Below are 21228 nucleotides of genomic sequence, written 5' to 3'. Positions count from 1 at the left end.
CACAGGAAGCATGTTCGTCTTGTCCTACTGCGCCTGAGACAGAATCACCTTTATGCCAAGCTTGAAAAGTGCGCTTTTGAACAGCCGTCTCTTCCCTTCTTGGGTTACATCATCTCTGACTCAGGTCTTTGCTTGGATCCGGAGAAGCAGTCTGCCGTGCTCAACTGGCCGTGTCCAAATGGTGTCAAAGCTATCCAGCGATTTCTTGGTTTCGCAAATTACTATCGACAGTTCATCCCTCAATTCTCCTCTTTGTCTGGACCTATCACCGCTCTGATACGTAAGGGGTCTAATCCTCATATCTGGTCGTCTGAAGCCCTAGATGCTTTCTCCTCTCTGAAACAAGCCTTCACTTCTGCTCCAGTACTACATCGTCCGGAGGTGAATAAACCTTTTGTTCTGGAGGTTGATGCATCTGCCGTTGGTGCTGGAGCTGTACTTTCTCAGAGGTCGTCTTCTGGGAGGCTGGTTCCCTGCGGTTTCTTCTCCAAGACATTCTCTTCTGCTGAATGGAACTACTCTATTGGCGACAGAGAGCTCTTAGCCATCAAGTTGGCATTTGAGGAGTGGAGATACCTTTTGGAGGGAGCTGTTCATCCATTTAAAGTCTTCACGGATCACAAGAACCTGGCATATATCCGTTCTGCTCAGAGACTTAATCCTCGGCAAGCCAGATGGTCTTTGTTTTTGCCCATTTTAATTTTGAGTTACATTTTTGTCCGGGTAACAAAAATCTCAAGGCTGGCGCTTTGTCCAGGTCTTTCTTATCCTCTGATTCTGTGGAGGAGCCCTCACATATCTTGGATCCATCTAAAGTCATCATGGTGGCACCTATTAGTTTGTCTTCTCTACCTCCTGGTAAAACTTTTGTTCCTGTGTGCAACAGAAGACTAGTCCTTCGCTGGGGACATACTTTCAAATTGGCAGGTCATGTCGGCTTCAAGAAGACACTGTCGTTTGTGTCTCGCTTTTATTGGTGGCTGACTCTTCTTCAGGATATCCGAAGCTTTGTCTCCTCCTACCCGTCTTGTGCCAAGAACAAGATTCCCAGGCATCTGCCCTCCGGTCTGCTTCATCCGCTTCCTATTCCATCTGCTCCCTGGCAGCACATTGCAATGGATTTATCACCGATCTGCCTCGATCTTCCGGTTGCACTGTCATTCTGGTTGTTGTAGATAGGTTCTCCAAGATGGCTTACTTTATATCTCTTCCGGGTTTACCTTTTGCACCTGAGTTGGCGAAAGTTTTTATCCATCATATTTTTCACATTCATGGTCTTCCTAAACATATTGTTTCGGATAGAGGAGTACAGTTTACCTCTCGCTTTTGGAAGTCTCTCTCCAAATTCATGTACATCAAGCTTGATTTTTCTTCTGCCTACCACCCACAATCCAATGGCCAAGTGGAACGTACCAATCAAACGTTGGTGACTTATCTTCGTCACTTCTCTAACTCTCATCAGAATGATTGGGTAGATTTGCTTCCGTGGGCCGAATTCACTTATAACAATCATACCAGCGAATCTACTTCCAAGTCTCCTTTTTTTAATGTCTACGGGCAACATCCTGGTGTACCTCTTCCGGTTCCTCCTGTTACTGGTGTCCCAGCGGCCGATCTTTTGTCCGGGGAGTTCTCTAGGATTTGGCAGGAGACCAGGACCGCTCTTGAACTGGCCTGTGCCAGAATGAAGAAACATGCGGACAAGAGGCGCTTGGACTCTCCTTTGTTTCAGCCCGGTGATAAGGTGTGGCTATCTTCCAAGTTTGTCCGCTTAAAAGTGCCTTCACACAAACTGGGTCCCAGCTACATTGGACCTTTCGAGGTCTTATCCCATATCAATAATGTCTCTTATAAGTTGAAACTTCCCGCTTCGCTCTGCATCCCCAATTCTTTTCATGTTTCCCTCCTGAAGAGTTTGGTTCTCAATCAGTTCCATTTCAATCTCAATCCTTCTCCTCACCCTAATTTTTGTAATGATGTCTTTGAGGTTAAGGACATTCTTGCTATGAAAAGAATTAGAGGGAGGACCTTTTTCCTGGTTGATTGGAGGGGTTTTGGTCCTGAGGAGAGATCTTGGGAGCCTCGGGAGAACATCCAGGCTCCTCGAATCTTGGCAAGATTTCTTTCGGGTCTTAGGAAGGAGCGGCATAAGGGGGGGGGGGTACTGTTATTGTACCGCCGGCCTCGCCACGTGTGTCTCTTACTTACCTCTCTGCGGCGTCCCGGCGCGTCTCCCCTCGCTTCCGGTCTTCTGCTCTTCCTGCGTGCTCGGCTCCTGCTCCTTCTCGGGCACGCGCGCGCTCTGGATTCTGCGGCGCTCGTGCACGCGTCTCTCTGTGATCCTGGCCTGCCTTCTGTGCCGCTCTGTGACCCCAACCCAGAAGGTATGTCTTCGCTCCCTTTATCAGGCCGCCTCTTCCTCTCGGCGCTGCCTGATGGTCATTTGTGCTCTGCAAGTGAATCTGGCTCCATGTCTTCTCTGCATTCCTACCTGCCTCCGTGCTTGGCGCTCACTTCCTGTAGCTGTGTTCCGTAGCTAATCCTGTCTTCTCCGTTGCCTCCTCTTAGGTTCCTCCTCCGGTGTCCTCCGTCTCGTCCGTTTTCCAGTGTCCTTGTCTGCCTGCCTTTCTCCGTTCTCCCCCTTGTCTGTGTTCAGTCCTCAGCCTGTCCACTCTAGTCCTCCATCTGGTTCCTCCTTCCATGTTTTACCTTTCTGCTCATTTCTCTCGGGCAGTCCTTATTTTCATGCCTTCCCCGTCTCAGTCTCCTCATTACTCCTTTCAGGTTCTTATTAGCTGCCTTTTGTCAGTCCCTCTGTACCAGCTGCCCTGGCGACAGTCTCCCTCGGGCCTGCCCCTAACACTCCCTGTATAAGGGGTGGTTCACTTGGTCAGCTCGCCCGTGGGAGGTTCGTTGTCGGGGTCCAGTGGGTTCACTCTTTTGTCTCCACAGTTAACCCTCACATCTGCCTTGCATCCAGCTCCTGACCTCTGATTACTCCTTGGCTATATACCTGCTCCTGTGAACCTTTGTGGTGATCCTGCTACTCTGCTCTGAGTTCCTGCTGCATACACCAGTTCCAGTAATCCTCCTTCATCTGCTGCTCGTATTTACTCCCATCTGCATTTGCTGGACATGTAAGCATTTGCTGCTCTGCAAAAACCTGAGACTATTAACCAGGCCTCCCTGGTTGAGCTAAGATATTATTTGAACTGCCTTATAAGCTTATCTATCTGTGTTTGGACTAAGACAAGGATTTATTCGTGTCAAGCATCCTCAAGAATAACTGTGCTTCATAGACTTTCTGCTTGATTGCATTTTTCTCTGAAGTTCCTATAGACTGCTAAGCTGCGTTTAATATTTACACCAAATGTTGTGGACTTGAGTTTCTCTCTGCACCTGTTTGAATCACCATGTGATAATATAGACTTTACCACTTATAAAACTGTGTCCTGTAGTTGTCTTGTTCTATGCAAAGAGTCTCCTGAGTTATTCCCTATAATTATTACAGGATACTCTAGCCATAAAAAAAGGAGACTGCTGGAACAATGACTGCAGAAAGCAGACTAGAGCAGGAGTTTTCCATAATTAGATCACTGCAGAAAGATGTGGAAGGTCTGCAAAAGAAGTTTGGAAGCTTTGAACACAATCAACAAGTGTTTGCACAAAGTTTGCAGGACTTAGGCAACTGCACGGCAGCCAAGGAAAACAAACTTGCTGGCATAGAGTCCCAGTATGGATGGGCTTTTCAGGACATAAGCACGCAAATAGCTGCACAAGTGACTTTACCCTCTGGGCAACCGCCACCAGCTAGCCCACCTAAGTTGCCCCATTCAGATTTAATGGTGATCGCGACAAATTTTGTGGCTTTGTGAATCAATGTATGCTATATTTGATGTGCATGCTGACCGTTTTCCTATTGATAGATCCAAAGTATTGTGTGTAATAATGCTACTGACCTCACGAGCGCTCGCCTGGGCAAATCTGATGATTGAGTCTCGTGACCCACGGTTAAATAACTTGGATGATTTCTTGGCCGCTATGTCATTAATGTTTGATGACCCTAATCACCGTGCAACCACTGAATCCACTTTGTTGTCAGGAGATTAGCGGTATATACCAATTGGGACAGTTATGCACAATTGCCTATTTTTAAAAGGGGTCTGTCTAGTATTATAAAAGATGAACTAGCTCGCTCTGAGTCACCACAAGAGCTTGAGACATTTATACAGCATTGTGTGCGCATTGACATTCGCCTTACTGAGCGTAGGCAGGAGAAATTTGCTGCATATAACCGTATTTCTAACTTTTCCCTTCCTTCCAAAGAGCCTGCAGGTAAAACATCTCGGGAGGTGGAGGAGGTGCCCATGCAAATTGATTCCGTTCAGAGGCGCGAGATCAATGAGCGCCGGGAGCATAGCCTTCGTGAAAGTCTATGTTTCTACTGTGGCCAGTCTGACCACTTCTTGATCAATTGTCCTAAGTGTCTTAGACGGCCTAACAAGGTGCTAGCAGCAGTAGGGGAGTATGACAACTGTGATGATGAATCTGACATCTCTGAATGTAGCCTGCCTTTAAACGCTGTATTCCATTCACTTTCTATGACTTCACCCCCCAAGGAGCTGAAGGAAAAGAACTCTCACTGTTCTCTCCCTAATAAGTGTTCAGGACAGTGGATTTCCAGTGCAGCTATGATTGACTCTGGTGCAGGTGGCAATTTCATGGATATCGCATCTGCCAAGGAACATGGTATTGAAATTCAGCAAAGAGCCCCTCCAATTACCATGGAAACACTGGATGGGTCACCTTTAATCTCTCGGCCTGTGGATCAGGAGACCGTACCCCTTGAAATTGTGTTGGAGCCTAATCATCAGGAGCAACTTTCTTTCTTGCTAATTTCTTCTCCTCATTTTCCTGTGATTTTAGGCATTCCTTGGTTGCGTTCTCAGAACCCAATTATCAACTGGGAGAGCAAGGAGATTACCTTTCCAACAAGGAGCAACTCAGCGTTAACAGAAGCTGTCCCGGAGTCCACGGCTACGGAACCACATGTACAGGTATTTTCTTTACCTCCAGCATATAAAGAGTTCTCTGACATCTGTGACAAGAAGAATGCAGATCAGCTTCCTCCACACAGGCATTATGACTGTCCCATTGAGTTGCTTCCTGGGGCAGCTATTCCTTTTGGTAACGTATACCCTTTAGCGGCACCTGAGCTTCAAGCTTTAAAGGAGTATATTGATGAAAATCTGGCCAAAGGCTTCATACGTCCTTCTTCCTCACCAGCAGGGGCACCTATATTTTTCTAAAAAATAATTTTTGTAAAAAAGAAGGATGGGACCCTGAGACCCTGTGTTGACTATTGGGAATTTAATATGGTAACCGTACGAAACCGTTACCCTTTGCCTCTGATTCCTGAATTACTGGAAAGAGTCCGCCATGCTGAGGTGTTCTCTAAACTGGATCTTCGTGGGGCTTATAATTTGGTGCGTATTCATCCAGGGGATGAGTGGAAGACAGCATTCAGATGCCGGTATGGACACTTTGAATCTCTTTTGATGCCCTTCGGGCTTTGTAACGCCCCTGCAACGTTTCAACACCTTGCTAATGACATTTTCAGAGATTTGTTGGACCAGTTTGTGGTGATCTATTTGGACGATATACTAATCTTTTCTGACTCTCTACAGGAACATGAAGAACATGTCAAAACTGTTTTAAAACGTCTGAAAAAGAACCATCTGAATATTAAGCCAGAGAAATGCGAGTTCCATCGTTCTGAGATACAGTTCTTAGGTTATATCATCTCTCCCCAGGGGCTGAACATGGAATCTAGTAAGATTCAGGCTATCCTTGACTGGCCGGTACCCAAGAACATTAAGGAGGTCCAATGTTTTATTGGTTTTGCAAATTTCTACAGACGCTTCATTAGAAATTTTTCTGATATTGTCCGTCCGATTACTTCATTGACTAAGAAGGAAAAGCCCTTTAAGTGGTCATCACAGGCTCAAGAAGCTTTTGATCGGCTTAAGATCTGTTTCACATCAGCACCGCTGTTGATACACCCAGATCCAACACTTTCATTCATTGTGGAGGTGGACGCTTCTGATAATGCTTTGGGGGCTATTCTCTCCCAAAGAACTGGAGAGAAGGGTCTGCTACATCCTTGTGCTTTCTTTTCCTGTAGACTAACCTCAGCAGAGAAGAATTACGATATGGGAGACAAGGAATTGCTGGCTATTATTGGAGCTTTCAAAGAATGGAGGCATCATCTGCAAGGAGCTGCACAACAGATCATAGTGCTAACTGACCATCACAATCTAGAGTTCCTTAGATCCGCTAGATGTCTTTCTCCTCCTCAGGCTCGTTGGAACTTATTTTTAAATCAATTTAACTTTGTTATCTCTTACCGTCCAGGTTCTCGTAATGGGAAGGCTGATGCTTTATCCCGAATCCATGCTGTGGATTCCGTACCTGGAGCCCCGTCCAAGACCATTCTATCTGATGCCAATTTCATCGGAGTTATCCACGATCAGGACTTGTGGAAGGAGTGCAGGGAGGCCTATGACGGTGATGTATTTCTGGCCAACCCACCTGTGGATATTAATCTTGTCTTTAAGGGTGGCATGTGGTTCAGAGATCGACGTATCTACGTCCCTGAGGTTGTCCGTCTGCAGATCCTCAAGTTGGTAAATGACTCCAAGTTGGCTGGTCACAGGGGGGTACAGAAGACACAAGAGTTCCTGAGCCGATTCTTCTGGTGGCCAACTTGCCTGAAGGATACCAAGGACTATGTTCTCTCTTGCGAGGTATGTGCCCATTACAAGACTCCTCATGTGGCACCTACAGGTCTTCTACAGCCATTACCTGTTCTGTCCCGCCCTTGGGGGTCTATATCAATGGACTTTATTGTGGAGCTGCCTACATCGGGGGGCATGAATACAATCATGGTGGTAGTTGATCGCCTGACAAAAGCTGCCCATTTTGTTCCATGCACCGGCCTCCCCTCAGCTAAAGATACAGTGATATTGGTTATACAGAATGTCTTTCGGTTGCATGGGGTTCCGGATGAGATCATCTCTGACCGTGGAGTACAGTTCACTTCAAGATTCTGGAAGGGGTTTTGCTCTGCTCTCAATATTAATGTCTGTCTCTCTTCCGCTTACCATCCCCAGACAAATGGTCAGACTGAGCGTACCAACCAGACGCTGGAACAATATCTAAGATGCTATGTCAGCCATCTCCAGGATGATTGGTTGGAGTTGCTGCCGTTAGTCGAATTTTCATATAATAACTCTCAGAGCGCCTCCACTAAATTTACACCTTTCTTTGCCAATCTGGTTTATCATCCGTGTATTTTACCTAGGTCTCCAATTAATTCTCCGGTTCCGGCAGTGGAGGAAAGGCTGACTGCGATGAGACAAAATCTGGAGGTTCTGAAGGAATCCCTGACCACAGCTCAAGAACGTTATAAGAGATTGGCTGATAGATTCCGTAAACCTGCACCCATGTTCAAGGTAGGAGATTCCGTGTGGTTAGCAACTAAGAATCTGAAGTTAAACGTTCCTTCACAAAAACTTGGACAGAAATTCATTCGCCCTTTCAAGATCAACGGTATTGTGAGCTCTGTGGCCTGCCGGCTGAAGCTGCCTAGGACTATGAAGGTACACCCAGTTTTTCATGCATCTTTACTAAAGCCTGTATCGCCTAATACCTTCTAGGGACGTGTTGTGCCACCTCCGCAGCCTGTGGTGATTGATGGGCAAGAACAATTTGTGGTGGAGGAAATTATTGATTCCAGGATTCGCAGGAATCGGCTCCAATATCTGATAAGATGACAGGGATATCCCCCTGAGGAAGACTCTTGGGAACCTGTGGAAAACATCAATGCCCAACAGAAGGTTTCTCATTTTCATCAGAGATTCCCTGAGAAACCAGTTCCAGGGTCATCCTGAGGCCGCTTCTAAGGAGGGAGTAATGTCAGGACTCTGAACATTTTTTACCTTTTGTGCATTACTGCCCTTTTCCAAGATGGCGTCTTTGGTCTCATGTGCACTGTGTCTTCCTGCTATAAAACTCCACCCCAGCCTTCAGTCTTTGCTAGAGTATTCTGCCTTGCATCCAGCTTCTGACCTCTAATTACTCCCTGGCTATATACCTGCTCCTGTGAACCTGTGTGGTGATCCTGCTACTCTGCTCTGAGTTCCTGCTGCATACACCAGTTCCAGTAATCCTCCTTCATCTGCTGCTCGTATTTACTTCCATCTGCATTTGCTGGACATGTAAGCGTTTGCTGCTCTGCAAAAACCTGAGACTATTAACCAGGCATCCCTGGTTGAGCTAAGATATTATTTGAACTGCCTTATAAGCTTATCTATCTGTGTTTGGACTAAGACAAGGATTTATTCGTGTCAAGCATCCTCAAGAATAACTGTGCTTCATAGACTTTCTGCTTGATTGCATTTTCCTCTTAAGTTCCTATAGACTGCTAAGCTGCGTTTAATATTTACACCAAGTGTTGTGGACTTGAGTTTCTCTCTGCACCTGTTTGAATCACCGTGTGATAATATAGACTTTACCACTTATAAAACTGTGTCCTGTAGTTGTCTTGTTCCACGTAAAGAGTCTCCTGAGTTATCCCCTATAATTATTACAGATAGGGAGTACAAGTTTTACCATTGCACAATTTGCAAAGGTTTCAAAAAGTATAAAACAATACCCACATGGGGTATACGTAGATGAACACTAAGTACTTGTTGCAGGAGGAGGTGGAGAATTTTGAGAATTTTGATTTCCTGAAAAAAATGGTTTTGGATGGTAAGGGATGGACTTTAAGAAATCTTCCAAAAAAAAAACATTTGGCCTGCATTTACATAAAGTTGCTGTCATCCGTAGGGGTTACAAAGTCGGAGGAAATCCAGCCCTTGTTCAATTTTAGAAGAGTCAGCCTATCTGCATTTTCCGTTGACAGCCGTGTGCGCCTATCCATTATGATTGCACTTGCTGAACTAAACACCCGCTCAGACAACACACGCGCGGCAGGGCATGACAACCGCTGGTTGTGGGCAGGAGACGTCAGCGCCTGCTTCATGGTCAGCAGATTGGGAAGGTGGTAACACAGGGGAAGGGGCAGTGGTTTCACCCTCAGGCACAAATTTGGTGCCCAGGCGTTCCGCCCACCTACTGGGGTGCTTGGCTGCCATGTGCTTTTGCATGCTGGTGGTGCTCAGGTTGGCAGTATTCTTGCCTCTTCTTAGCTTGGTTTGACAGATGCTGCAAATTACAGTTGTTTTATCTGAAGGACTTTCAGAAAAAACTGCCATACCGGGGAACAACGCACCCTGTGCCTGTTATCTAGCCGAGTGGAGGGATCTGTGGAAGATTTGACCGAGTTCTACCTCTGGGCACTAGGGTTGAGCGAAACGGGTCGATCATTTTCAAAAGTCGCCGACTTTTGGCTAAGTCGGCGTCTCATGAAACCCGATCCGACCCCTGTGCTTGTCGGCCATGCGGTACGCGACTTTCGCGCCAAAGTCGCGTTTCAATGACGCGAAAAGCGCCATTTCTCAGCCAATGAAGGTGAACGCAGAGTGTGGGCAGCGTGATGACATAGATCCTGGTCCCCACCATCTTAGAGAAGGGCATTGCAGTGATTGGCTTGCTGTCTGCGGCGTCACAGGGGCTATAAAGGGGCGTTCCTGCCGACCGCCATCTTACTGCTGCTGATCTGAGCTTAGGGACAGGTTGCTGCCGCTTCATCAGAAGCAGGGAGAGCGTTAGGCAGGGTCCACTAACCACCAAACCGCTTGTGCTGCAGCGATTTCCACTGTCCAACACCACCTTCGGTGTGCAGGGACTGTGGAAGCTATTTTTTTTTTTTTTTCCCCTCAGCGCTGTAGCTCATTGGGCTGCCCTAGAAGGCTCCGTGATAGCTGTATTGCTGTGTGTACGCCACTGTGGAAACCAACTGCTTTTTTCAAAGCACATATCCTCTTGTTCCTTCCTTTCTGCACAGCTATCTTTTCTGTTTGTCCACACTTTTTATTTAATTTGTGCATCAGTCCACTCCTATTGCTGCCTGCCATACCTGGCTTACATTACTGCAGGGAGATAGTAATTGTAGGACAGTTTTTTTTTTTTTTTTGTTTTTTTTTTGTGGGAGATTAAGATTGGCATTTCTGCTACAGTGCCATCCCTGTGTGTGCCATCTCTCACTGAGTGGGCCATAGAAAGCCTATTTATTTTTTCCGTGATTTGTGTTCTAAAATCTACCTCAACACAAAAACACTACATCAATCAGTGGGAGAAAAATATTGGCCTCAGTCAGGGCTTGTGTGCCACTGCTGTGTGTGCTATCTCTCATTCAGTGGGCTATAGCAAGCCTATTTTTTTTTTTTTTTTTTTTTTTTTTAATATTATTTGGTTTCTAATTCTCCCTGAAAAAAAAAACCTAAAAAAACAGTGGGAGAATAATATTGCCCTTTCAGCTTGTGTGCCAGTCTTGACTCCTGGGTGTGCCACCTCTCTCCCTCTCATTCAGTGGGCCATAGAAAGCCTATTTATTTTTTTTTTTTAATATTATTGGGTTTCTAAAGTCTCCCTGAAAAAACAAAAAATACATAAAAAAACAGTGGGAGAGTAATATTGCCCTTTCAGCTTGTGTGCCAGTCTTGACTCCTGGGTGTGCCTCCTCTCTCCCTTTCATTCAGTGGGCCATAGAAAGCCTATTTATTTTTTCCGTGATTTGTGTTCTAAAATCTACCTCAACACAAAAACACTACATCAATCAGTGGGAGAAAAATATTGGCCTCAGTCAGGGCTTGTGTGCCACTGCTGTGTGTGCTATCTCTCATTCAGTGGGCTATAGCAAGCCTATTTTTTTTTTTTTTTTTTTTTTTTAATATTATTTGGTTTCTAAAGTCTCCCTGAAAAAAAAAAAATACATAAAAAAACAGTGGGAGAGTAATATTGCCCTTTCAGCTTGTGTGCCAGTCTTGACTCCTGGGTGTGCCACCTCTCTCCCTTTCATTCAGTGGGCCATAGAAAGCCTATTTATTTTTTTTTTTTAATATTATTTGGTTTCTAATTCTCCCTGAAAAAAAAAAAAAAAACCTAAAAAAACAGTGGGAGAATAATATTGCCCTTTCAGCTTGTGTGCCAGTCTTGACTCCTGGGTGTGCCACCTCTCTCCCTCTCATTCAGTGGGCCATAGAAAGCCTATTTATTTTTTTTTTTAAATATTATTGGGTTTCTAAAGTCTCCCTGAAAAAACAAAAAATACATAAAAAAACAGTGGGAGAGTAATATTGCCCTTTCAGCTTGTGTGCCAGTCTTGACTCCTGGGTGTGCCACCTCTCTCCCTTTCATTCAGTGGGCCATAGAAAGCCTATTTATTTTTTTTTTTTAATATTATTTGGTTTCTAATTCTCCCTGAAAAAAAAAAAAAAAACCTAAAAAAACAGTGGGAGAATAATATTGCCCTTTCAGCTTGTGTGCCAGTCTTGACTCCTGGGTGTGCCACCTCTCTCCCTCTCATTCAGTGGGCCATAGAAAGCCTATTTATTTTTTTTTTTAAATATTATTGGGTTTCTAAAGTCTCCCTGAAAAAACAAAAAATACATAAAAAAACAGTGGGAGAGTAATATTGCCCTTTCAGCTTGTGTGCCAGTCTTGACTCCTGGGTGTGCCACCTCTCTCCCTTTCATTCAGTGGGTCATAGAAAGCCTATTTATTTTTTCCGTGATTTGTGTTCTAAAATCTACCTCAACACAAAAACACTACATCAATCAGTGGGAGAAAAATATTGGCCTCAGTCAGGGCTTGTGTGCCACTGCTGTGTGTGCTATCTCTCATTCAGTGGGCTATAGCAAGCCTATTTTTTTTTTTTTTTTTTTTTTTTTTAATATTATTTGGTTTCTAATTCTCCCTGAAAAAAAAAACCTAAAAAAACAGTGGGAGAATAATATTGCCCTTTCAGCTTGTGTGCCAGTCTTGACTCCTGGGTGTGCCACCTCTCTCCCTCTCATTCAGTGGGCCATAGAAAGCCTATTTATTTTTTTTTTTTAATATTATTGGGTTTCTAAAGTCTCCCTGAAAAAACAAAAAATACATAAAAAAACAGTGGGAGAGTAATATTGCCCTTTCAGCTTGTGTGCCAGTCTTGACTCCTGGGTGTGCCTCCTCTCTCCCTTTCATTCAGTGGGCCATAGAAAGCCTATTTATTTTTTCCGTGATTTGTGTTCTAAAATCTACCTCAACACAAAAACACTACATCAATCAGTGGGAGAAAAATATTGGCCTCAGTCAGGGCTTGTGTGCCACTGCTGTGTGTGCTATCTCTCATTCAGTGGGCTATAGCAAGCCTATTTTTTTTTTTTTTTTTTTTTTTTAATATTATTTGGTTTCTAAAGTCTCCCTGAAAAAAAAAAAATACATAAAAAAACAGTGGGAGAGTAATATTGCCCTTTCAGCTTGTGTGCCAGTCTTGACTCCTGGGTGTGCCACCTCTCTCCCTTTCATTCAGTGGGCCATAGAAAGCCTATTTATTTTTTTTTTTTAATATTATTTGGTTTCTAATTCTCCCTGAAAAAAAAAAAAAAAACCTAAAAAAACAGTGGGAGAATAATATTGCCCTTTCAGCTTGTGTGCCAGTCTTGACTCCTGGGTGTGCCACCTCTCTCCCTCTCATTCAGTGGGCCATAGAAAGCCTATTTATTTTTTTTTTTAAATATTATTGGGTTTCTAAAGTCTCCCTGAAAAAACAAAAAATACATAAAAAAACAGTGGGAGAGTAATATTGCCCTTTCAGCTTGTGTGCCAGTCTTGACTCCTGGGTGTGCCACCTCTCTCCCTTTCATTCAGTGGGCCATAGAAAGCCTATTTATTTTTTTTTTTTAATATTATTTGGTTTCTAATTCTCCCTGAAAAAAAAAAAAAAAACCTAAAAAAACAGTGGGAGAATAATATTGCCCTTTCAGCTTGTGTGCCAGTCTTGACTCCTGGGTGTGCCACCTCTCTCCCTCTCATTCAGTGGGCCATAGAAAGCCTATTTATTTTTTTTTTTAAATATTATTGGGTTTCTAAAGTCTCCCTGAAAAAACAAAAAATACATAAAAAAACAGTGGGAGAGTAATATTGCCCTTTCAGCTTGTGTGCCAGTCTTGACTCCTGGGTGTGCCACCTCTCTCCCTTTCATTCAGTGGGTCATAGAAAGCCTATTTATTTTTTCCGTGATTTGTGTTCTAAAATCTACCTCAACACAAAAACACTACATCAATCAGTGGGAGAAAAATATTGGCCTCAGTCAGGGCTTGTGTGCCACTGCTGTGTGTGCTATCTCTCATTCAGTGGGCTATAGCAAGCCTATTTTTTTTTTTTTTTTTTAATATTATTTGGTTTCTAAAGTCTCCCTGAAAAAAAAAAAAACCTAAAAAAACAGTGGGAGAGTAATATTGCCCTTTCAGCTTGTGTGCCAGTCTTGACTCCTGGGTGTGCCACCTCTCTCCCTCTCATTCAGTGGGCCATAGAAAGCCTATTTATTTTTTTTTTTAAATATTATTGGGTTTCTAAAGTCTCCCTGAAAAAACAAAAAATACATAAAAAAACAGTGGGAGAGTAATATTGCCCTTTCAGCTTGTGTGCCAGTCTTGACTCCTGGGTGTGCCACCTCTCTCCCTTTCATTCAGTGGGCCATAGAAAGCCTATTTATTTTTTTTTTTTAATATTATTTGGTTTCTAATTCTCCCTGAAAAAAAAAAAAAAAACCTAAAAAAACAGTGGGAGAATAATATTGCCCTTTCAGCTTGTGTGCCAGTCTTGACTCCTGGGTGTGCCACCTCTCTCCCTCTCATTCAGTGGGCCATAGAAAGCCTATTTATTTTTTTTTTTAAATATTATTGGGTTTCTAAAGTCTCCCTGAAAAAACAAAAAATACATAAAAAAACAGTGGGAGAGTAATATTGCCCTTTCAGCTTGTGTGCCAGTCTTGACTCCTGGGTGTGCCACCTCTCTCCCTTTCATTCAGTAGGCCATAGAAAGCCTATTTATTTTTTCCGTGATTTGTGTTCTAAAATCTACCTCAACACAAAAACACTACATCAATCAGTGGGAGAAAAATATTGGCCTCAGTCAGGGCTTGTGTGCCACTGCTGTGTGTGCTATCTCTCATTCAGTGGGCTATAGCAAGCCTATTTTTTTTTTTTTTTTTTTTTTTTAATATTATTTGGTTTCTAAAGTCTCCCTGAAAAAAAAAAAAAACCTAAAAAAACAGTGGGAGAGTAATATTGCCCTTTCAGCTTGTGTGCCAGTCTTGACTCCTGGGTGTGCCACCTCTCTCCCTCTCATTCAGTGGGCCATAGAAAGCCTATTTATTTTTTTTTTTAAATATTATTGGGTTTCTAAAGTCTCCCTGAAAAAACAAAAAATACATAAAAAAACAGTGGGAGAGTAATATTGCCCTTTCAGCTTGTGTGCCAGTCTTGACTCCTGGGTGTGCCACCTCTCTCCCTTTCATTCAGTGGGCCATAGAAAGCCTATTTATTTTTTTTTTTTAATATTATTGGGTTTCTAATTCTCCCTGAAAAAAAAAAAAAAAACCTAAAAAAACAGTGGGAGAGTAATATTGCCCTTTCAGCTTGTGTGCCAGTCTTGACTCCTGGGTGTGCCACCTCTGTCCCTCTCATTCAGTGGGCCATAGAAAGCCTTTTTTTTTTTTTTTTTTTTAATATTATTTGGTTTCTAAAGTCTCCCTGAAAATAAAAAAAAAATACATAAAAAAACAGTGGGAGAGTAATATTGCCATTTCAGCTTGTGTGCCAGTCTTGACTCCTGGGTGTGCCACCTCTGTCCCTCTCATTCAGTGGGCCATAGAAAGCCTTGTTTTTTTGTTTTTTTTTTAATATTATTTGGTTTCTAAAGTCTCCCTGAAAATAAAAAAAAAAAAAACATAAAAAAACAGTGGGAGAGTAATATTGCCCTTTCAGCTTGTGTGCCAGTCTTGACTCCTGGGTGTGCCACCTCTGTCCCTCTCATTCAGTGGGCCATAGAAAGCCTTGTTTTTTTTTTTTTTTTTAATATTATTTGGTTTCTAAAGTCTCCCTGAAAATAAAAAAAAAATACATAAAAAAACAGTGGGAGAGTAATATTGCCATTTCAGCTTGTGTGCCAGTCTTGACTCCTGGGTGTGCCACCTCTGTCCCTCTCATTCAGTGGGCCATAGAAAGCCTTGTTTTTTTGTTTTTTTTTTAATATTATTTGGTTTCTAAAGTCTCCCTGAAAATAAAAAAAAAATACATAAAAAAACAGTGGGAGAGTAATATTGCCATTTCAGCTTGTGTGCCAGTCTTGACTCCTGGGTGTGCCACCTCTCTCTCTAATTGTGGGCCATAGAAAGCCTTTTTATTTTTTTCCTTCATTTGTGTTTTAAAATCAACCTCAACACAAAAACACTACATCAATCAGTGGGAGAAAAATATTGGCCTCAGTCAGGGCTTGTGTGCCACTCCTGTGCGTGCCATCTCTCATTCAGTGGGCCATAGAAAGCCTTGTTTTTTTGTTTTTTTTTAAATATTATTTCGTTTCTAAAGTCTCACAGAGAAAAAAAAAAAAAAAAATTAGGTGGGAGATTAATATTGACATTAGTGCTTGAGTGACAGTCCTGCGTGTGTGTCATCTCTGTGATTTGGTGTCACAGAAAACAGAGTGTGTAACATTGTGCCTGATTTTCCTTGTGGTCTCACCAACCTGTTAAGGGATATTGAAATCATACTGAAGTTATAGCTCACCGTGTAAGTTGTTTGACAGCAACAAATAAAGTTAGTTTGGTTACGATTTTTAAACAATGAGGAAGTCTGGTGCAAGAGGTCGTCGTGGGCGTTCATTGTCAGCTGGTAATGATGGTAGTGGTAGTGGAGCATCAGGTGGTCGTGGGGATAAAAATATTCCACCTAAGTCTGGAGCTGTGGAGCCAGTTTCGTCGTCAGGCTACACAAGGCCTCGAACGCTCTCTTTTCTGGGAGTAGGAAAACCGCTTTTAAAGGCTGAGCAGCAACAGCAAGTTTTGGCTTACATTGCAGACTCAGCCTCTAGCTCTTTTGCCTCCTCTTCCGAAACTGGTAAATGTAAAAGCAGCGCGTCGCTTGTGGATGTTCACGGTCAGGGACAAGTCGCTTCCTTGTCCTCCTCAGCAAAAACTACAACAAGAGAGAAGGATGCAGCAGGCGACACAACGGGTCACTCCATGGAGCTCTTTACACATACCGTCCCTGGCTTAGAAAGTGAAACATTTAACAGGCCATGCCCATTACAAGTAGATTCTGACATGGAGTGCACTGATGCACAGCCACAGCCAGAGTACTATGCTGCTCCTTTGACTCAGACCACCACATTGCCCTCTCAGGGTACAGATCCACAATCAGACCCTGATGAGACTATGTTGCCCCGCCATGAACGCTATACCACCGACCGACACAGTGACACAGACGAAGTTGCACACGAGCTCGAAGAGGAGGTAATAGATGACCCAGTTATTGACCCCGATTGGCAGCCATTGGGGGAACAGGGTGCAGGCGGCAGTAGTTCAGAAGCGGAGGTGGAGGAGGGGCCGCAGCAGGCATCAACATCGCAACAGGTTCCATCTGCCGGGCCCGTATCTGGCCCAAAACGCGTGTCAAAGCCAAAACCTGTTGGAGGACAGCGTGGCCATCCGGTTAAAGCTCAGTCTGCAATCCCTGAAAAGGGATCCGAGTCTAGGAAGAGTGCAGTCTGGCATTTTTTTAAACAACATCCAACTGATCAGCGCAAAGTCATCTGTCAAAAATGTTCAACTAGCTTAAGCAGAGGTCAGAATCTGAAAAGTCTAAATACTAGTTGCATGCATAGACACTTAACCACCATGCATTTTCAAGCCTGGACTAACTACCAAACGTCCCTTAAGGTTGTAGCACCCTCGGCCAATGAAGCTAGTCAGCAACGCAACATCCCTTCCGTCACTGTAAGGCCACCATTTTCCGCACCACCGGCAGTATCTGTGCAGGTTTCTTTGCCAGCCAAAAGCAGTCAGGGTCAGGGAATCACCAGTTTAGTAGGAGGAAATATTGCATCTAGGGCACCGGCGGAAACAATACCGTCTCCAACCGTCTCTCAGTCTGCCATGTACACCGGCACACCCGAAAGTTCCACGATCTCCTGCTCTCCAGTCCAGCTCACCCTACATGAGACTCTGGTTAGAAAAAGGAAGTACTTATCCTCGCATCCGCGTACACAGGGTTTTAACGCCCACATAGCTAGACTAATCTCGTTAGAGATGATGCCCTACCGTTTAGTTGAAAGCGAAGCTTTTAAAGCCCTGATGGAGTACGCTGAACCACGATACGAGCTACCTAGTCGACACTTTTTTTCCAGAAAAGCCATCCCAGCCCTGCACCAGCATGTTAAACAGCGCATCGTCCATGCACTTAGGCAATCTGTGAGTACAAAGGTGCACCTGACTACAGATGCATGGACCAGTAGGCATGGCCAGGGACGTTATGTGTCCATCACGGCACACTGGGTGAATGTGGTGGATGCAGGGTCCACAGGCGACATCAATTTAGGGACAGTTGTGCCTAGCCCACGGTCTAGGAAACAGTTGGCTGTAGGCGTTCGCACCCCCTCCTCCTCCTCCTCGTCCTCCTGCAGAAGCTACAGCTCTTCCACAGAACGCAGTCGGCCAACCACTCCATCGGCAGATGACACTGTTGCACACCAGTTGTCCCATTATGGGCCAGCTACTGCCAAGCGTCAGCAGGCTGTATTGGCTATGAAGTGTTTGGGCGACAACAGACACACCGCGGAAGTTCTGTCCGAGTTCTTGCAACAAGAAACGCAGTCGTGGCTGGGCACAGTAGATCTTGAGGCAGGCAAGGTAGTGAGTGATAACGGAAGGAATTTCATGGCTGCCATCTCCCTTTCCCAACTGAAACACATTCCTTGCCTGGCTCACACCTTAAACCTGGTGGTGCAGTGCTTATTGAAAACTTATCCTGGGTTCTCCGACCTGCTCCTCAAAGTGCGTGCACTTTGCTCACATATCCGACGTTCGCCTGTACACGCCAGCCGTATGCAGACCTATCAGCGGTCTTTGAACCTTCCCCAGCATCGCCTAATCATAGACGTTGCAACAAGGTGGAACTCAACACTGCACATGCTTCAGAGACTGTGCGAACAGAGGCGTGCTGTTATTTATTTGTGGGAGGATACACGGGCAGGCAGTAGGATGGCAGACATGGAGTTGTCAGGTGTGCAGTGGTCGAAGATACAAGACATGTGTCAAGTCCTTCAGTGTTTTGAGGAATGCACACGGCTGGTTAGTGCAGACAACGCCGTAATAAGCATGAGCATCCCCCTAATGCGTCTGCTGATGCAAAGTTTGACGCACATAAAGGAGCAGGCGTCTGCACCAGAGGAAGAGGGAAGCCTTGATGACAGTCAGCCATTGTCTGGTCAGGGCAGTGTACAGGACGAGGTAGCGGGCGAAGAGGAGGTGGAGGACGAGGAGGATGATGGGGATGAGTATATTTTTAATGCGGAAACTTTCACGGGGGCACAGGAAATTGGTTGCGTGTCACGGCCGGGTTCTGGTTTTTTGAGGGACACAAGTGACGTAGATTTGCCTGCAACTGCCCCTCAACCAATCACAACCGGAGATTTGACAACTGGAACTTTGGCCCACATGGCGGATTATGCCTTACGTATCCTAAAAAGGGACACACGCATTACGAAAATGATGAACGATGACGATTACTGGTTGGCCTGCCTCCTTGATCCACGCTATAAAGGCAAATTGCAAAATATTATGCCACATGAGAACTTGGAACTAATATTAGCAACCAAACAATCAACTCTTGTTGACCGTTTGCTTCAGGCATTCCCAGCACACAGCGCACGTGATCGTTCTCACACAAGCTCCAGGGGGCAGCAGACTAGGAGTGTTAGGGGTGCACACATCAGAAGTGGCGTTGGACAGAGGGGTTTTCTGACCAGGTTGTGGAGTGATTTTGCTATGACCGCAGACAGGACAGGTACTGCTGCATCAATTGAAAGTGACAGGAGACAACATTTGTCCAGTATGGTTACTAACTATTTTTCATCCCTTATCGATGTTCTCCCTCAACCGTCATTCCCATTTGATTACTGGGCCTCCAAATTAGACACCTGGCCAGAATTGGCAGAATATGCATTGCAGGAGCTTGCTTGCCCGGCAGCAAGTGTCCTATCAGAAAGAGTATTCAGTGCTGCAGGTTCAATATTAACCGAAAAAAGGACTCGTCTGGCTACCCAAAATGTTGACGATCTAACATTCATTAAAATGAACCACAACTGGATTTCAAAATCTTTTGCCCCACCTTGCCCGGCCGACACCTAGCTTTCCTATGAAAAGCTCTTGCCTGTGAATTACTTTTCTAATGTCTAATTTGCTGCAGCTGATTGTACAGCATACGACATGTTTACACCTCCCTAAATGGCAAAACTCCCCACACGGGGCCGTGGTATCGCGACTTGGCGCAAGCACCCGTGAGACTGCTGTTTGTCTGAAGAGGTGGGTGTGCTCGCTTTTGGTTGACGGCATTGCTACTGGGTCCCTCATAGTACAATGTAGTGTCTCTGGCGGTGGTGGTGCGCACCCAACGTCAGACACACCGTTGTAACATGAGGGGCCCTGGGGCGGTCCCGCCGGCCTCAAGAGAGTTCCCCCCTACCCCAGCTCAAAATGTGCTCTACCACGTGCAAAATTATGTCGCACAGCTCCACCAATCTTTAGTCTATTCGCTGACATCATTCAATGTCTGGCACTGACAATACAAATTTGTAGACATCTATGATGCAACTTAAAGTAGTCTGTGTCTGTGTCCTATATTGGCACCATTAAATAGTTACTGCCAAATTACTATGTCAGAAACTCAGTAGATGAGCCCACCCCTGTACCTAAGTATGCCACCTTTTTTTTTTGTTTTGGTTGTTTTGCGAGACATTAACATCTATTTATATTTTGGGAGTACTGGGACAGACACTCCTTGCACTACTCCTCCACTCACCACCAAGCTGCCTGTGTATCCATGTAACCGCTGTAAAACTGCCATGAGCCTATTGTTTGTTATTTTAGGCCTTTGATAGCCTGTCTGCGGTCCCTACTTTAAATACTCCTCCACTGACCACCAAGCTGCCTGCCCATGTATCCATGTAACCGCTGTGAAACTGCCATGAGCCTATTGTTTGTTATGTTAGGCCTTTGATAGCCTGTCTGCGGTCCCTACTTTAAATACTCCTCCACTGACCAGACCACTGCTGCCCGTGTACCCCTGGAACCAATTATAAAGTGCCTACAGCCAGCCCATTTTCTTATGTTAGGCCTTTGAAGCCTGTCTGCGGTCCCTACTTTAAATACTCCTCCACTGACCAGACCACTGCTGCCCGTGTACCCCTGGAACCAATTATAAAGTGCCTACAGCCAGCCCATTTTCTTATGTTAGGCCTTTGAAGCCTGTCTGCGGTCCCTACTTTAAATACTCCTCCACTCACCACCACCAAGCTGCCTGCCCGTGTATCCATGTAACCGCTGTGAAACTGCCATGAGCCTATTGTTTGTTATTTTAGGCCTTTGATAGCCTGTCTGCGGTCCCTACTTTAAATACTCCTCCACTCACCACCAAGCTGCCTGTGTATCCATGTAACCGCTGTAAAACTGCCATGAGCCTATTGTTTGTTATTTTAGGCCTTTGATAGCCTGTCTGCGGTCCCTACTTTAAATACTCCTCCACTGACCACCAAGCTGCCTGCCCGTGTATCCATGTAACCGCTGTGAAACTGCCATGAGCCTATTGTTTGTTATGTTAGGCCTTTGATAGCCTGTCTGCGGTCCCTACTTTAAATACTCCTCCACTGACCAGACCACTGCTGCCCGTGTACCCCTGGAACCAATTATAAAGTGCCTACAGCCAGCCCATTTTCTTATGTTAGGCCTTTGAAGCCTGTCTGCGGTCCCTACTTTAAATACTCCTCCACTCACCACCACCAAGCTGCCTGCCCGTGTATCCATGTAACCGCTGTGAAACTGCCATGAGCCTATTGTTTGTTATTTTAGGCCTTTGATAGCCTGTCTGCGGCCCCTACTTGCAATACTCCTCCACTGACCACAATGCTGCCTGGAGTGCCTGCCTGTGTATCCATGTAACCGATGTAAAACTGCCATGACTG

Source organism: Ranitomeya variabilis, chromosome 1 (assembly GCF_051348905.1).
Source record: "Ranitomeya variabilis isolate aRanVar5 chromosome 1, aRanVar5.hap1, whole genome shotgun sequence".
Taxonomy (NCBI): Eukaryota; Metazoa; Chordata; class Amphibia; order Anura; family Dendrobatidae; genus Ranitomeya; species Ranitomeya variabilis.
The sequence above is the reverse complement of the archived record's forward strand: the minus strand, read 5'-3'. Positions refer to the sequence as shown.